Source organism: Taudactylus pleione, unplaced genomic scaffold (genome assembly GCF_031769625.1).
Source record: "Taudactylus pleione unplaced genomic scaffold, aTauple2 ptg000125l, whole genome shotgun sequence".
Lineage (NCBI taxonomy): Eukaryota > Metazoa > Chordata > Amphibia > Anura > Myobatrachidae > Taudactylus > Taudactylus pleione.
In genome coordinates, this window is record NW_028284527.1 from 5,036,357 (window position 1) to 5,052,944 (window position 16,588).

The 16,588-nt window shown below is 45.9% G+C and overlaps 1 pseudogene; it reads right to left on the reverse strand.

Annotated features, from left to right (window-relative positions):
• Positions 1-5,293: 5,293 nt before the first annotated feature.
• LOC148523908 (uncharacterized) lies at positions 5,294-9,374 on the reverse strand (annotated as a pseudogene).
• Positions 9,375-16,588: the final 7,214 nt, after the last annotated feature.

Sequence of the window (16,588 nt, forward strand, 5' to 3'; positions counted from 1 at the left end):
AGCCAGAGCGCCCTAAAGGGCAAAGACCGTGGACTTACCGGTAAGGAACCCCTGGTCATGACATACCCAACCCAGCAAATCTGGCTCGTTGTACTACAATTACAAGGGCTATGTTAGTATAGTCCTTATGGCAATAGTTACGGACAATTATGAGATTTTATTTGTGGATATTGGGAAGAATGGACACGCTTCTGATGGTGGTTCTTTTAAAATCACAGTTTTTGACGAATGGATGGTAAACACCCTAAATCTCCCACCAGAAGATCAATGTAGTCATGGGTTGAGTTTTGTTTTTGTAGCGGATGAGGCATTTGCTTTACATCAACACCTCTTAAAGCCTTATGCCCAAAGGATATTGACGACTGAAAGGCATATTTTCAATTACAGGCTGTCTAGAGCACAACTGACAATTGAAAATGCATTTGGAGTCCTCAGCAACAGATTTAGGGTGTTTCATACAGCAATAAATTTGAGGATTGATAAAATTAATTGGGTCGTGCTTGCCTTGTGTGTTCTGCACAATTTACTGTTGAGGAACACCCAAAGGCAATTGACTTTACCAGCTGCTAATTTTTCAGAACCTGTTGATCAAAACTGGCCCTCTGTGAGCCGTCTGCCAGTACCACATGCTAGCACAGCAGGGGCAAAAGAGGTCAAGGAGCGGTACCTGGCATATTTCAATGGTGAAGGGTTTCCTGCAGGCTGACCGTATTGGCTAATTGTACAAATAAATTACTTACAAAAAAGCTCTGTTTAAAACTAATACAGAAATAGTCAATAAAAACTTCTTGGTTTAACCAAATAATATATTTTTTATTTTATTTCTAATGCTATTTAAAGTGTCTATAGGTATTTTGATTTAACTGAATACAAAAACTTAATAAATGTATAACCATTGAAGAGATTAATTCAGATTACATTATAAATTCAATGTGTAAAATTTGGCGATCAATGGATAAAGATTTAAGTTTACCTACAATAATGTATAGCGATACAGGAGAGCCTGAGCAATGCAGATCCTGACTTCAGGTGGTAGGTACTCAAAACCTCCCCTCTTCCTACCACACAACAAACCCAACCAAACCAAATTTGGTCACAAATAGGTTAATATCAAAAATAAACATTACATTTTTTTATCTTTATTAAGTATACTGTATGTGAAAATCTACACTGCAAATAAGACAGAGAACCATTTTCTGTTTTTGATTTTCTGTTTATAAAAATATTTTTTTGCAAACCTGGAGAAGTCTGGACAGGATCTCCAGATTTTAACCAAGCCAAATGAGTGCCTTCACAATAAAGAGTACTCCGATCAGGGCAACCAGGCACATGAAGTTTTGGTGATGTATAGCAGTCACCCAAAGAAAAATGCAGACATAACTGGATAAAGGTGAAAATATTCATACTTCCGAGCAGTGGACCTGATTCAGACCTGTTCGCTAGGCTGAAGTACATGTACCAGTCGATGCGATTGCGAAGTGTTCACACCCTGCACACAGACGCCCCGCTAGAATGAGTGACATGCCGAGCCGTTTGTGGGTGGTGACAGGGGGTGGTCGATGGAAACGGGGGATGTGGAGTTGCGAACACAGGCGTGTCTTTGCATCTGAATGCCGTTTCAGGGGCATACATAATTGAGAAGCATCGTCAGCATACACGTCACATGGCTGAATTACACACACTAGAACTCGCAGTAGGGTATGGTCAGCCACAAGTGCTGCATATAGATCCGATGTTACAGATTGTTTAATGCACTTCTTGGAGATGACGTATGTTAGTAAGGGAAAGTGGGCGTCTTGTGTCAGGCTGGTGGGCATCTAAATACATACCGCGATGGCACGGCAAGACATAGTGGGCGTGCTAATGTATTGCTAGCAATCGCAGGATTTGCATACTCAGGCTGCTGATGGCTGCATGCGAACGCATCCTAGCGAATGGGTCTGACTCAGGGCCAGTATCCACGTAAGTCACAACCAAATATACGAATGCCAAACATCCAGCAACAGGGGGCAATTGAGGTGGAGAAGCGCAAAGTTTATGGTAGGATGAACTACTCAATATCATTCTAAAGAAAGAGCAGTACAAATCGGGCAGAACAATTTGTAAAACATGCTAAAAAAAAAAAATATAATAAAAAAATTACAAATTAAGTGCACGCCACTTGAGGATGACCCAGGGAGGTTGGTTGTGGGCGCAGTGGTTCCTGTCGCATATTGGGGATAATACTGTTGAGGAGGAATTTGGGGATATGGCGATGAGGGATGTGAACTACTAAATACCGTTGAAGCGAACTGTTTGGGTTTATATGGTGTAATCGATCATACCACGATGCAACACCTCATACATGACCCTTCTACAATACAGCTGGGACTGGGGCTTCATTTTCCACATTTTATTAGTGAAGTTCCACTCCAAAAATAGTGAAATCATCCGTGTTCATATGTAGAACCTCCTCTGCATGTTTTAAAAATTGTTCTGCCTGACCCTGTCCGGAAATTGAGGATGTTGACGCCTTGCCTGCCGACCTCCGCTTCTTGGTGGCAGGTTCAGAAAGTGGTGATGGTGCCTCGATGATGGTGTCCTCAAGTTCCACCAGCTCACTGGACGGAGCGTCAGGATCCACTTCCGTGTGAAGGAACTAGGAAAAAAATAAATGTTAATTATCAAATAAAATACATGACCAAATTGGTCCAATAAATTTTTTTTACATTATTAACATTATTACATTGATAAAGTGGGTAAGGGTGAAAACAAGTAATTAATCCTTTTCCACTGTTGTACAAGTTTTTAGTACAGTAATCTTTGCTATAACAAAAAAATAATAAAAAACCCCCAGAAACGATATATTTGTTGATGTACTTTCGGTATCCTGACTCTCCGGTTCACCCCCTGGACAGACCTCCTCCACGTCCTCATGCAGTGAGCTGATTGACCACTTCTCCGGCTCTTTCTCCAGGATGAAGGAGAGTAGTTCATAATACCACAGACTTGGTTTCTGCGCCTCGTCAGCCCCTGCTCCGGAATGTTTGGCAGTCACATATTTGGTGTGCTCCCGCATGAACACTGGGCCTGATTCAGACCCGGTCGCAAGCACTGTGCACTCGCAACCGGGTCGATGGTGGGCCAGTGCACATGTGCATGACGGAGCCGGCTCCGTCGTGCGCATGCGCGAGACCCGGATAGCGACGGGCACTCCGTCGCTCCGGGTCTCGCAACAAAGGGAGCGAGCTGTCGATGTTGAGTGACAGCTCGCCCCCTTTGGTGGGCGGGCCGGAGGAGTGGCTGCCCACAACGGAGGCGTTCCCAGTGGGAGAGATTTCAGCTGTTAAAGTCGAAATCTCTCTGGGGCTTGCGGCAACGAGACCCTACCACAAGGGTCTCGTCGCAAGCCCGATGGTCATGATGGTCTTGACCATCATGACAGTCTTCCTGGCCGCTCGCTATAGCTGTGGGTGGTCACCCACAGCTATGCGAGCGGCCAGGAGGCCGTTCTAAAAAAATAAAAAAGACTATAAACAGTTATTTTGAGTTCACTATTACTGAGTCTGTTAAATAAGGGCCTCCAACTATGCAGTGCCCACTTATGCAGAGCCCCCCTGCTGTGCCCCTTATGCAGAGCCCTCCTCCAGTGCGCTTGTTATGCAGAGCCCCCTTATGCTGTGCTCCCTTATGCAGAGCCCACCTGCAGTGCCCCCTTATGCAGTCTCCTTATGCTGTGCTCCCTTATGCAGAGCCCACCTGCAGTGCCCCCTTATGCAGAGTCCCCTTATGCTGTGCCCCGTTATGCAGAGCTCCCTTATGCTGTGCCACCTTATGCAGAGCCCACCTGCAGTGCCCCCTTATGCAGAGCTCCCTTATGCTGTGCCACCTTATGCAGAGCCCAGCCGCAGTGCCCCCATTACGCTGAGCCCCCTTATGCAGAGCCCACTTGTAGTGACCCCTTAATGCAGTGCCCTCGTTATGCAGAGCCCCCTTATGCTGTTCCATTATGCAGAGCCCACCTGTAGTGCCCCCTTATGCAGTGCCCATGAGCAGAGCCCCCTTATGCTGTGACCCCTTATACTGTGCCCACAAGCAGAGCCCCTTTATTCTGTGCCCCGTTATGAAGTGTCCCCTATGCAGTGCCCCTATTTGGTTGGAAGTCATTGTTGGCCAGCTGTGATTTAAAAAAAAAATATATATACTTACTTTTTTTTGCATTGAAACAAGTACCCAGACTCTGCTGCATTGCCGTTTGTCTTCTTCCAGCGCTTGCTTGGCAAAATGGAGACCAGGGAGTGGCTCTAAACGGTATGAAGTTATGAGACCGGCGGACGCTTGCCCGCCGGTATTGACAGCATAATCTCAGCAAGAGATCTAACATAGGCGTCGAAATGCCGACACCTATGTTAATCCCGACGCCGGGACCCCGACAGGATGCCAGACTGATCGGCCAACGCCGAGGGTAAGTATGTATGTAGCTGGGGATGGGGGGTTTTAGAGCACCCAGGGGGGACTTAGGGTTAGGCTCCCAGGGAGGGTTAGGCTGGGGGAAGGCTGGGTTAGGTTTAGGCACTAGGGGGGGTGGTTAGGGTTAGGCACCCCCCCGGGAGGGTTAGGTTTAGGGTGCGTGACGGGTGAGTTAGGTTTAGGCACTTACGAGGGAGGGTTAGGCACTAGGGGGGAGGTTATTTTAGGAACCCCTAAAGGAGGGTTAGGTTTGGGGGGCAGAGGGGGGGGGGGAGAGGTTTAAGAATACTTAACTTATCTCCGCTGTCGGGATCTTGTGCATCGGGCTGCCGACGTTGGGTTTTGAACCGCAGGGCTGACATCTGGCAGTCAAACATACCCATTCTGTTCTAAACAACGATTTCGACGATCGTTCATATTGAATGATTTGGCCAACGATATCGACCAAGGTGGCCTCCATGTATGGTCAATCCTAGATATTGTTATCGTACATGCGGCCATGCACATTGTTGGTTGTTGACTGTAAAAAAGTCAACGATTTGAACTATATAACAAACTATATCGTTATCATCGTCCTGCAAAGTTGGACCGTGTGTATGCACCATAATAAGTTCATGTAGCTCAATGGACTAGTGCACATGTTCTTTGGATCTGGAGTGGGACAGTCATAGGTTCTATTCCTATGAGAGATCCATTTTTTTGCATATTGCTTTGTGTCTCTTTACTTATGAAATGCATTGCACTCTTTTACAGCATTAGTAAAGTGTTTCAATGGACTTGATAGTTTTAAGTCATTATGCTGGAAAATTGAATATACTTAAAAAAAACATTCTATAGAATTTCACTATGCCAAAATTGGTGATTTGTCAAAGAAGTTCATGTGGCTCAATGGGCTTGTGCACATGTTCAACGGGTCTGGAGTGAGAAAGTCACAGGTTTGATTCATATGACAGATATGTTTTTTGCATATTGATTTGTGTGTCTTCACTTATGTAATGCATAGTACCCTTTAACAGCAGTAGTTGTAAAGTGTTTCAATGGACTTGATATTGAAATACGATTGTTTTATTTAAGTAGATTAAATTTTGCAGCATAATGACTTAAAACTATGACGAAATTGCTCGGTAGTCTAAAGGCATACATCCACTAGACTAAATTAAATTAGATTAAATTGAGTGATTGAACGATAACGTTATCGGTCGATAATAGTTTGAAAATAATTTGCAGATCGTTAAAAAATAGGATTTTGGTACTTACGGATAAATCCCTTTCTCCGATTCCACAGGGGACACTGGAGTCTCAGTATAGGGTATAGGAGTGGGTTAACTGGGAGCTGGCACCTTAAAAAAAAAAAAACCTAACAGTAGCTAGCTCCTCCCCCTCTATACCCCCCCCCCCAAAGCCAGTCTAAAAATAACTGTGCCCGAGGAGAGCTGGAAGTAAGGAGGAGACAGAAAAGCTACAATAACTACATCCATGTACTAACACATCATACACAGAAAGAAAGACGGTAACAGACCAATCAAATGACCTAATGCAACAACTGTAGCATCTTGCAGAGAAGAACAGCGCAGGGAGGGCGTACAGTGTCCCCTGTGGAATCGGAGAAAGGGATTTATCCGTAAGTACCAAAATCCTGTTTTCTCCTTCATCCACTAGGGGACACTGGAGTCTCAATACAATGGGGACGTCCCAGAGCTTACATCCTGGGTGGGAGAGCGTTGAGAACCCTGCAGAACTGCATGACCAAACTCAGAAGCGGAGGCCGCAAAAGTATCAAATCGATAAAACTTAAGGAAAGTATGCTTTCCCGACCAAGTAGCTGCTCTGCAAAGTTGGTTTAATGAAACCCCCCGAGCAGCCGCCCATGAAGGACCTACCGAGCGTGTTGAATGAGCGGTAATGGTACTAGGTGGTTGTCTGGAAGCTACCACATAAGCCTGTCTGATAGCCAGGTGAATCCATCCTGAAATGGTTTGTTTGGACGCCGGCCAACCTGGACGGGCCAAATCAAACCTAATAAATAAAGCGTCAGATTTACGGAGGGAAGCCGTCCGGTCCACGTAAATCTTAAGAGCCCTGACTACATCCAATAACTTTGAATTTGGAGAATCGTCTTTGAAAACCGGGACCACTATCGGCTGATTTATATGAAAAGCAGTCAATACCTTGGGAAGAAAGGATTACTGCGTGCGTAACTCCGCCCTATCCTCATGAAAAATGAAGGGGGGGATGACAGGATAAGGCACTGAGCTCCGACACTCGCCTTGCTGAGGCGAGCGCCAACAGCAGAACCACCTTCCAGGTTAAATACTTAATTTCTACCCTGTGTAAAGGGTCAAAGGTTTCAGACTGAAGGAACGTTAAAACTAAGTCCAAATCCCAAGGTGCAGTGGGCGGTACGAAAGGAGGTTGAAATCTGATGACTCCTTGTAAAAAGGTCTGAACATCTGGAAGCAAGGCCAATGTCCTCTGAAAGAAAATTGACAATGCAGATATCTGTACCTTTAAAGAACCTAGACGAAGGCCCGCTGTCAGACCGGCCTGAAGAAAAAGGAGGAGACGTGATGTCCTAAAAACTGCTCGAGGGTAATTACGTCTCTCGCACCAAACCACATAAGCCTTCCATATGCGATAGTAATGCTGAGAGGTGACATCCTTCCTGGTCCGCAGCATAGTGGGAATCACGCTGGACGGGATCCCCTTGCTTCTGTCACAATTGGTGTCTACGAGTTACCTGTCTCAGGTGGTGATCGGGTTTCAACGGAGGCCGGCATGACTGGAATCACAGATAATGTAGATAGCTCTATTTATAAGACTTGTGTAGCAGTGAAAACTGCCTTTGATGATAAATGACAGGAACTGGAGGGACCGGACTGGGACCGGCAGGAAGACTTGTTGAATTGAACTGATGAACTAAGAACTTGACTCTGGACTGTAACAATGTGGACTGAACTGATGAGCTTGGAACTTGACTCTGGACTGGAACAACGTGGACTGAACTGATGAGCTTGGAACTTGACTCTGGACTGGAATGTGACAATGGCTGAAGGGAAGTCAGGTAATGCTGAGATGAGGGCTAAACAGGGTAATCTGGAAATGCTGTGACAAGGTTGGAACTCAGGTGCAGGCTGGATGGGATAATTGGGAATAACAGGTTTCAGGAAGGAATGGGTAGGTTTGGGAATTTTAGGTTCAGGGAGGGAGTAGGTAGGTAAAAGGGGCAGGAGTTGATCCACAGCAGGAAGCAAGGCAGGGTGACACGATGCAGGTTTACAGAGTGCCAGGGACCAACCAGGAGTAGGACTAGCAGCAGAGCACAGGCCAGGTATTGCTGTAACAGGACATCTGGATGCCAGGTATTACTGTAGCAGTTTTTCGGGATGCACCAGGGGTTGCTGTCAGCAGGCTTACTGGATTGCCAGGTTTGGCTGTAACAGGTTTTCTGGAAGCACCGGGGGTTGGTGCCAGCAGATTTACTGGATTGCCAGGTACAGCTGAAACAGGTTTTCTGGATAGCGTCAGGGATTGCTGTAGCAGGTTTCAGGGATATACTTGAATGCAGGAACAGCATGAACCATACACCACGGGAAGACGAGATGTTCAGGCCCAGAATGCTATCAGGAGAGGATATATATACCATGGGTCTGGCAACAATTAGTGGATACGGACAGTTGGTCTGGTAGTAGCATTCTGAGTGGTGGAAGGCACAACATGCAGAGGGAGAATTCATCTCTGCAGCTCTGAGAATCAGAACCACACCTGTGATTCCAATCAGGGCTAGCAGTGCTCACAGACAGAGGAGAGACCAGGTGCAATAATCAGAGCAAATCCTCCAGGCAAATTACACACACAGATCCATGGGGGAGCTGACAGGGGTAAGTCCCAAGGCAAAAAGGTGACAACTAGACAGGGTCGTGACAGCTTCTGAGGACGGCCCTTTCAGTAGCCAAGCCGTTAAACAAAGCCGCCGTAAGTTCTGATAAACGAACGGCCCCTGCAGAAGAAGATCCTCCTGAAGGTTTAGGGGCAAAGGTTCGTCTATTAACAGATTTTGGATTTGCGAGTACCACGCTCGCCTGGGCCAATCTGGTGTTACTAGTAGTACCTTTACTCTTTCTCGCTTGATTCTCTGGAGCAAGCGTGGAATGAGAGGAAATGGAAGGAAGACGTAGATGTAATGGAAGGGCCACGGAGCTGACAGTGCGTCCACCGCCGCCGCTTGAGGATCCTTTGTCCTGGAGTAGAAGACTGGTAACTGGTGATTTACTCTTGACGCCATGAGATCGGCTTGCGGACAGCCCCACCTCAGAGTCAGTTGATGGAACACCTGAGGATTCAGGGACCATTCCCCCGGATGAATGTTCTGCCGACTGAGATAGTCGGCCTCCCAGTTCTCTACTCCCGGTATGAATATTGCAGAAATTGCTACTGCGAATTCCTCTGCCCATATCAAAATCCTGCTTACCTCCCTCATAGCGGCTCTGCTTTTTGTGCCGCCTTGTTTGTTTATATATGCCACCGCCGTGGCATTGTCTGACTGAACTCGGATTGCCTGACCCCTCAATATGGGCTGCGCCTTCTGAAGGGCATAAAACACTGCTCTCAACTCCAGCACATTTAAGGGTAGACTTGCTTCCCCGTTGAGTCCAGAGCCCCTGAAAATGCTTTCCCAGGGTTACTGCTTCCCACCCTCTCAGGCTTGCGTCAGTGGTGAGGAGCATCCAATCCCACATCGCAAATCTTTTTCCTGCCAACAGGTGAGAGGGATTCATCCACCATATGAGGGATGTTCGTGTTTGCGGCGCCAAAAGGACCCTCTGGTGTAGAAACAGGTGGGACCCTGACCACTGGGAAAGAAGATCTAACTAAAAGGTTCGGGTGTGAAATCTTGCGTATTGTATTGCCTCGAAAGCTGCTACCATTTTCCCGAGAAGACAGATACATAGATGTACCGACACCCAGTGATGCTGTAAAACCATGCGCACCAGGTGCTGAATGGGGACAACCTTGTTCTGGGGCAAAAATACTTTTTGTTCCCTTGTGTTTAGTATCATTCAAAGGAAAAAGCAGGCGTTGGGTGGGGATCAGGAAGGATTTCTTGAAATTTAGGATCCATCCGTGCTGTAAGAGAACACTCTGCGTTAGATGAATGTCCATTAACAGGCGATCCCGTGATGAGGCCTTTATCAAGAGATCGTCCAAATACGGAACAATGACAATAACCTGATGATGCAGCAGGGCTATCATTTCTGCCATAATCTTTGTAAACACCCTTGGTGCTGACGAAAGACCGAAAGGCAGGGCCTGAAATTGAAAATATGAGTCTAGTATTGCAAAATGAAGAAAAACCTGATGAGGGGGCCATATAGGTATATGGAGATAAGCATCCTTTATGTCGAGGGAGACTAAAAACTCGTCTTTCTTGAGACTCGCAATCACGGATTGGAGAGATTCCATTTTGAATCTGAAGACTCGCAGATAAGGGTTTAATTCCTTGAGATTGAGGATGGGCCTCATGGAGCCGTCCGGCTTGGGCACAACGAACAAACTGGAATAAAACCCTTGACATTTCTGGTGGGATGGAACCTTCACTATTACCTGAGACAATAGCAGTTTTTGTATCGCCTCTTGGATAGCTACACGTTTTTTCCGTAACCCGAGGTAAACCTGTCTTGAAAAAACGAGAGGGAGGCTGTATTCTGAAATCCAGCTTTAGTCCCTGAACAATGACATCCCGAACCCAGGCGTCCTGACAAGACTGGTTCCAAATGTCCTTGAAACGTAGGAGCCGAGCCCCTACTCTGGGGTCCCCCAAATGAGAAGGGAGAACGTCATGCGGTAGGCTTTGCAGCTGCTTTATCCTGCAGTGAGCTGGAGGCAGCTGAAGACAATGCTCTACCCCGGCCTCTGGTACCCCTGGAGAACGCTGGGCCTCCTCTGGCACGCCCTCTAAATCTCCCAGGGGCACGAAAGGACCGAAAGGATGGATCTTTTGGTAGGAGGGGTAGCAGATGGTAAATAAGTGGACTTTCCACCTGTAGCTTATGAGATCCACTTATCTAATTCCGAGCTGAAAAGAACCTCCCCCGTAAAAGGAAGAGCCTCGACTGCTCTCTTAAGACTCTGCGTCTGCTTGCCACTGACGCAACCACAGAGCCCTTCTAGCTGACACAGCCAATGCTGAAGATCTGGCGGATAGACTGCAAATTTCCTTTGACGCTTCCCCCAGGAATGCAGCTGATTCTGCAATCTGCTCAGCTAACTGAATGAGGTCATCGGGTTGTGCACCGGACCTAATCCCTTCCGCTAGCTGCAAAGCCCAATTCTCAATGGCTTTGTTCACCCAACAGCAGACTTGAGACGAACGCATCAAAACCCCTGCTACAGTGTATAGAGATTTTAATGTCTGTTCCAGCTTCCTGTCCGAGGTCTCTTTTAAAGCAACAGCACCCGGCACTGGAAGTACTGTCTTTTTAGAAAGACGGGCTACTGATGGGTCTACCGCAGGAGGAGTTTCACACAATCTCCTACTGTCCTGCGGAAAGGGGTAATAAGATATTTCTTGTTCATTTGAAATCTCTTATCTGGGTGTTTCCATGCAATAGAGAGAATATCATCCAGCTCCTCTGATGCTGGAAAGGTAACGGACTGCTTAACCCTTTTACCAAAAATAGACGGTTTTGCAGTTACCTTTACCTCCTCCACATGTAACACCTGTCGTACTGCTGTAATCAAGGTCTCTACCCCTTGTGATACAGGTTCAATTTCCTCAGTAATCTGAACCTCCTCCTCCTGCACTTCCCCCTCCTCTTGGTCCTGAACATCCTCTTCGTCTGATTCATCCCAATGTAGGGGATTATGAATCAACCTTTTACTAAGGACCTGAGTAGATGCAGAGGGAGTCTGGGACATTGCTTTTGTAAGACCCTCTACCGATCTTGCTAGAGATCGGGCCCAATCTGGTTCAGCTGCTGTCTGATTCAGCCTGTCCCTGTCTCTGCGAGCTGCTTCCAACTCAGATGACAGGTTGGATATAACTGATGTTAATTGATCTGACCACATAGGCTGGCTCACATTAACAGAGTCCTGAGGCTGAGACATGCAATTATCACACAGTAAGGAAGCATTAGGCTGTCCCTGTGTGAATTTTTCCCCACAAGTCTTGCAGGAAAAGGCCTTTTGGGCTGCCTTAGACCCCCTTGGTAGACATTACTGTTACCACACACACACAAACACAGAAAAAAATGACAGTAGTAATTACAATCACACCTATGACTGACTGAGAAGGGGCACAGAGGGGGATAAGCAATGCACTGTACAGCACTAGTTGAATAACGCTGCAACAATAATAGCAAGGGCTGATAACTGAGTACTAGCCTGACTCCAGAGACAGCCTGCTCCTTCACTTAGTAGTGCTCCAAAATGGCCCCTCAGTGTTTTTTAGAAGCGCTGAGGCTGATGGGAGGCAGAAGCAAAAACTTAGGCTCCACCCCCCCCACTATGGCGCCTTCCGCGCGAGCGGCAACTTTGAAATGCCCACCTATTATACAGTCCTGGCTCCTCTGCTAACCAGGGAGCCAGGTGACACTAACCTTGACCCTGCCTATGCTGCCGGCACGGGCATGTGCTGTGGGAACCCGCTACGAGCACTGCAACCAGCGCGTATCTGGGTTCCCCAGAGACTGAGGTCTCTGTAGCAGGAGACCTCAGCGCAAACCTTTGTGCAGCAGCAGTGAGGTCTCCCCCGGCAGCATCCATCAGTGTAGACAGGCAAGGGCAGTGGGCTGCCTGTCCATCCTCCTGCTGATTGGAGGTAATTCTTTCTATTAAGACAAGCCCTAAACGGGAGATCAGCGTCCAGCTCCCAGGGCACACTTTTTTAGACTGGCTTGGGGGGAGGGGGGTGGGGTATAGAGAGGGAGGAGCTAGCTACTGTTAGTTTTTTCTTTTTTAAGATGCCAGCTCCCGGTTAACCCACTCCTATACCCCATTGCATTGAGACTCCAGTGTCCCCTACTGGATGAAGGAGAAAGATGTCCAAAACGACCAGCGATGCACACTCCCGCGGGTCGTTTAGACATCTATCGTACAAATATGTTGTACAACCTGACGATATCGTCAGGTTCAACATGTTTGCAGATGATTGATTTGCCTTCACTGAACGACTGCTCATTCAGTGTAGGCTCATCACAGACTGACAAACGACTGTACGATTACAATGACGAAATCATGCAGTCTTTTGACTGTCTTCTAGTGGGGATGCAGTCAGGAAGCCGACGGTCGAAATGCCGACCACCGGCTTCCCGACTGTCTAATCCCGGCAGGAGTCTAATGACAGGCGTCGAAATCCCGACACCTGTCATTTTACCTATGCTGGGAGCCCGACATACCAATCGAAGGTAAGCCGGGCAGCGAAAGCGGACAGCCGCAGGGGGGAGGGTTAAGTTAGGTGCTCCCGGGGAGTCTTAGGTTTAGGCACCCCCCCTGGGAGGGACTTAGTGTTAGGCACCCCCCCCGGAAGGGTTAGGCTAGGGGAAGTGGGGGTTGGGAACCCCCGGTGGGAGGTTAGGCACCCCCCCCGGGAGACTTAGGCTGCAGGGAAGTGGGGGGGTTAGGTTCAGGCACTTAGTGGGGGGTTAGGATTAGGCAACCATAAGGTAGCGTTAGGGGGGGGATTAGGTTAGTAAATAGTTAAAATACTTACCTGTCGGGATCTTCACTGCCAGTCTTCCAGCGTCCGGCGGTACTTCATAACGATCCCTTCTAGTGCTTGGGCACTTTAAGAAGTTCATGTGGATCAATGGGCTAGTGCACATGTTCTCTGGATCTGGAGTGGGACACTCATAGGTTCTTTTTTGCATATTGATTTGTGTCTCTTCACTTATGTAATGCACAGTATCATCAAACAGCAGAAGTAGTCAAGTGTTTTAAAGGACTTGATAAAAAAACAAACAAAAAAACAAAACAATCTATAGGGTCTATAAGTATATTAAACTTTGCAGCATAATGACAGACTATTTACCAACTTTGTCATAATTTTAAGAGGTTCATGTGGCTCACTGGGATAGTGCACATGTTCTACAAGTCTGGAGTGGGACAGTCAGTCAGAGGTTCTATTCATATGACTGATACAGTGCTTCTTAACTTTATTTAATTTATTTTTTTTACCTTACTGTTCTCAGTGCGTGGGATATATTGAAGAAAATAAGAGTGTGATTTTCCTTCACCTCTCATACTTTAATAAACAGATGATTTAGAATTGTAAAATTAAAACCAATGTTGTTTACACAGGCAGTGGAACAATATCCGATACTTAGATAATTTCCCTTACCGTATTTACAAGCTCAGCATTATGTGGCCGGCCCCTCCAAGGAATTCTCACCAGATGACTGTGGTGAAAATTCACCACAAAAAAAATAATAAATATATATATATATATATATATATTTTTTTTTAAATCAAATTTTCTCTTTTATTGAAGCATATCAATTACAAACATAATAAATATCAGTTGTCAAATATCTACTCTTCCCCTGTCCATACCAGTGTAACAAATACAAAAAAAAACTAAGTTTCACTATGATTAAAATCAGTCATAGGCTAGACAGCAGTGAGGGAAATCGGAGGGTCTTGAAAATATACACCCGTTTCAAACAATAGGGTGTTTATGAAACACTTCCAAATCTGTTCCTTAAGTGAGTGGGGCCTACAACTGCTCCATTCTGAAAACATGAAAACGTTTTTCTAAAAAGAGGGAGAATATATTTGTAGAATAAATTTTAGCTATAGCTGATCTAGCTAACAGTAATTTCCGTACCCCCCTCGCACTCTGGCGCCTTCGGGTAGTATGCCATAAGGGTAGGCAATTAACTAAATGTCGATTAACCTAACCCCATACCTGTGTCCAAAATCTCCATATTACCGGACACTCCTATAAACTGTGTAATAATTTAGTCCTTTGAGAGCCGCATATAGAGCATGAATGGTTATCTGTGATCCTCATGAGGTGTCTACGATAAGGGGAGAGAGGATATGTCCTATGAAATATATTTAAGAATAATTCTGCATATGATGCTGCAGGGATTAATTTGATAGATGTCTCAAGTGTTAGCAGCAACTTATCTGTGGTTAGAGATGGAAATTATCTCTCCATTGTGCCAGCCCTGTTTTCTGCGCATCATATTGTAGAGGAGTGTATATATCTTACTATATAAAAATGAAAATGTGTCCTTCTGTCAAATCCACAGTTTACAAGCCAAGATCGTGAAATCTTACAAACGTGCGTATTAAAACACGGCAGAGACAACTAAAAAAAAGGTGAAAACAAAATTAATTACTGTTACTTTTTAAATAATTAAAAACCACAATTTTTGCATAGCATTCGCCCTCTACAGGTCAGGTATGGAATTAGAAAAGGATTTAGCCCACAGTTTACAAGCCAAGAACTCTCATAGTTCCACACCTAAAACACCAAAGAATAATAAAAGCATTGTCCTGTTTGGTTTATTGTTAGATGCAGATATGGACACCATTCTTCTAGGACCATCTGCAAGGTCAATAATAAAAATATAAAAATTTTATTTTTGTTTAATTTCATAATTTGATTTTATAACATGCATTTTGCTATATACTAAGGAATTATGGAATTTTATTCTGTAGCATATAATCTAAGTCTCTGAACATAATTTACTATGGCTCTAGCATGGAGTTTACAGTACCTTTTAAATGCTGTATGAGCGGGTTCGGTTCTCAAGAGACCGAACCCATCTGAATATCGGGGATCTGGGGCGATCCGAGTCAAGCTCAAATCTCCCTGCCTGCCCCGGGTCACTCACCCAAGGCAAAACCATGCGATGCCGCTGTTGGGTTGCGAGGTTTTGTATTGAGCGGGTTTAACGCTGATTGGCTGAGAGAGCCGTCTGTCACGGCTCTCAGCCAATCAGCGTTATGCCCATTTAATATGCACACAGGAAGCAAAAGAAGACGGCGCCCGCCATCCCTCGCTGCCTGACACCGCCGGCACCCCCCGATGCCAACACCTCCACTGGCAGCATCCCCCGCTGCCGGCACCCCTGCAATGCTGCACCACATACTCAGGACACCGTTAGTGACCCCCACACTGCCGAAACTCCCATACTGAGGACACCACCAGCACACATGCACTGAGGACACCGCTGGCACCCCCGCTCTGCCGGCACCCTGCATTGAGAACACCCTTGCACTGCCAACAGAGTCAGCAAACCTGCACTGAGGACACCGCTGGCACCCCCGCACTGCCGACATCGCCGGCTCCCTGCATTGAGAACACCCCTGCACTGCCGACACAGTCAGTAAACCTGCACTGAGGAAGCACTATTGATATAAAGCCAGGCTTATTATGAGTCTGAATATGGTAAAAATTGATATCTGCATCCATGATGAGAGATCCATCTGATTTACAGTCAGGCCCATAAAGATGGCAACTATACTGGGATGCAAAAATGCAGCTCTGCAGCATAAATTTTTATTTATACTTGCTCATGCATCAGCTTACACAACTAGATGGTGTCAACAGTGGCGACCAAACTTTTTTGTCTACTTCCTTGGTTGCTGGACCGCACTATGGAACGCACAGAGGCTTCTTCCGGTTCATTCCTTTGTCAGACCCTGAAGGGTAAAACCGATTGGATTAATCTTATACACCGTGGAACCCTGAATGCCGGAAACAGCTGCATAAGGAACTGGAAGTAGAAGCTGTGCATTTCATAGTGCGATCCAGCAACCAGGAAGTACACAGTCATCCTGGTATCAGAGCAACAGAAGCTCTTGGCCGTGTTTACACTGTACATCCGACAAATTTTGAATGCTTCTATCTCCGAACTTTGCTTTACACCATTACAGGTCCTACTTCCTTCAAAGACCTTAGGACTGTGGATGGGGAAGTTTGTCACACTTTTCATGAGGCCTGCCTAAGGAGAGGTTTGTTGGAGGATGATGTGTAAACAAATTCTTAAAATCCCGGGCAATGCTGGGTACTCCAGTTAGTATATATGTGTGTGTGTGTATATATATATATATATATATATATATATATATATATATATATATATATATATATATATATACACACACACTATGTAAAATGAAAAAATATATA